The sequence below is a fragment of the Colobus angolensis genome, unplaced genomic scaffold (genome assembly GCF_000951035.1).
Source record: "Colobus angolensis palliatus isolate OR3802 unplaced genomic scaffold, Cang.pa_1.0 Scaffold151, whole genome shotgun sequence".
NCBI lineage: Eukaryota > Metazoa > Chordata > Mammalia > Primates > Cercopithecidae > Colobus > Colobus angolensis.
In genome coordinates, this window is record NW_012114611.1 from 1369700 (window position 1) to 1372427 (window position 2728).

Consider the following 2728-nt stretch of genomic DNA (forward strand, 5'->3'; position numbering starts at 1 on the left):
CGGGGTTTCACCATGTTGGCCAGGCTGGTTTTGAACTCCTAACCTCAGATGATCCACCCACCAGGGCCTCCCAAAGTGCTAGGATTATGGGTGTGAGCCACCACACCCGGCCAGTTCTGTTTTATTTTGTTTTTGGTTTTTTGAGACAAGGTCTCACTCTGTCACCCAGGCTGGAGTGCAGTGGCGTGATCACAGCTCACTGCAGCCTTGACCTCCCTGGACTCAGTGATCCTCCCGCCTCAGCCTCCCAAGTAGCTGGAACTACAGGTACGTGCCACCATGCCTCGCTAAGTTTTGTATTTTTTGTAGAGATGGGGTTTTTCCATGTTGCCTAGGCTGATCTGAACTCTTGAGTTCAAGTGATCTGCCCGCCTTGGCCTCCCAAAGTTCTGGGATTACAGGCATGAGCCACTGCACCCAGCCAATTTGAGATCTAATTTTTTTTTTTCTTTTTTGAGACGGAGTCTTGCTCTGTTGTCCAGGCTGGAGTGCAGTGGCGTGATCTGGGCTTACTGCAAGTTCTGCCTCCCAGGTTCATGCCATTCTCCTGCCTCAGCCTCCTGAGTAGCTGGGACTACAGGTGCCTGCCACCATGCCCAGCTAATTTTTTGTATTTTTAGTAGAGACAGGGTTTCACCATATTAGCCAAGATGGTCTCGATCTCCTGACCTCGTGATCTGCCCACCTGGGCCTCCCAAAGTGCTGGGATTACAGGCGTGAGCCACCACACCTGGCCGAGATCTAACTTTTTGAGGTAGGCATTTAGTGCTATAAACATTCCTCTTGGAATGTTTTCATTTATTTCAAAGAATATTTTGATTTCTGCCTTAATTTTATGGCTTACCCAAAAGTCATTCAGGAGTAAGTTGTTTAATTTCTATGTAATTGTGTGGTTTTAAAGATCTTCTTGTTTTGATTTCTATTTTTATTCCACTGCGGTCTGAGAATATGGTTGGTATGATTTTGATTTTTTTGAGTTTATTGACACTTGCTTTATGGCCAAGCATGTGGTTGATCTTGGAGTGCGTACTGTGTTCAGATGAGAAGAATGTATATTCTGAGGTTGATGGTTGGAGTATTCTGTAAATGTCTATTAGGTCCAATTGGTCAAGTGTCGAATTTAAGTCCTGAATTTTTTTGTTAGTATTTTGCCTTGATGATCTGTCTAATGCTGTCATTGGGGTGTTAAAGTCTCCCAATATTATTGTGTGTTGTCTATGTCTTTTTGTAGGTCTAGAAATACTTGTTTTATGAATCTAGGTGCTCCAGTGTTGGGTGCATATATATTTAGAATAGTTAAGTCTTCTTGTTGAATTGAATCCTTTATCTGAAAGGGACGTCCAATCTTTTGGCTTCCCTGGAGCACACTGGAAGAAGAATTGTCTTGGCTCAAACAGAAAATGCACTAACACAAACAATAGCTGATGAGCTAAAAAAAAATCATTAAAAAACCTCATAATGTTTTAAGACAGTTTATGAATTTGTGTTGGGCTGCATTCAAAGCTGTCCTGGGCCGCATGCAGCCCATGGGTCACAGGTTGGACAAGCTTCCTTTATCATTATGTGATGCCGTTCTTTGTCCTTTAAAAAAAAAAAAAAACTTTGTTGGATTAAAGTCTGTTTTATCTAAGAATAGTGACCCTTGCTCTTTTTTGTTTTCCATTTGTGTGATCTTTCTCCAACCCTTTATGTTGAGCCTGTTGGTATCATTATGTGTAAGACAGGCCTCTTGAAGACAGCAGATAGGCAAGTCTTGCTTTTTTCATCCAACTTGCAGCTCTGTGCCTTTTAAGTGGGCCATTTAGACTGTTTACATTCAAGGTTAATATTGATATGTGAGGTTTTGATCCTATCATGAAGTTATTAGCTGGTTGCTTTGTAGTTTCTATTATGCAGTTGCTTTATAGAATCTGTCAGCTATGCACTTAAGTGTATTTTTGTGGTAGCAGGTATTGTTCTTTTATTTCCATGTTTAGAACTCCCTTAAGGATCTCTTGTAAGGCTAGTTTAGTGGTAGTAAATTCCCTTAGCACTTGTTTGTCTGGAAAAGCTTTTATTTCTCCTTCAATTATGAAGTTTATTTTATTTATTTATTTATTTATTTATTTATTTAGAGACGGAGTTTCACTCTGTCGTCATGCTGGAGTGCAATGGCACAATCTTAGGTCACTGCAACCTCTGCTCCCAAGTTCAAGCGATTCTCCTGCCTCAGCCTCCCAAGTAGCTGGGACTACAGGTACATGCCACTACGCTCAGCTAATTTTTGTATTTTTAGTAGAGACATAGTTTCACCATGTTGGCGGGGACAGTAAAGTGCTGGGATTACAGACATGAGCCACTGTGCCCGGCCCAATTATGAAGTTTAGTTTGGCAGGATATGAAATTCTTGGTTGGAATTACTTTTCTTTAAGAATGCAGGTGGGTCGGGCATGGTGGCTCACACCTGTAATCCCAGCACTTTTAGAGGCCAAGGTGGGTGGATCATTTGAGGTCAGGAGTCCAAGACCAGCCTGGCCAACATGTTGAAGCTCCATCTCTACAAAAAATACAAAAATTAGCTGGGCGTGGTGGCAGGTGCCTATAGTCCCAGCTACTTGGGAGGCTGAAGCAGGAGAATTGCTTGAATCTGGGAGGTGGAGGTTGCAGTGAGCTGAGATCACACCACTGCACTCTAGCCTGGGCGACAGATCAAGACTGTCTCAAAAAAAAAAAAAAAAGTGCTGAGGGC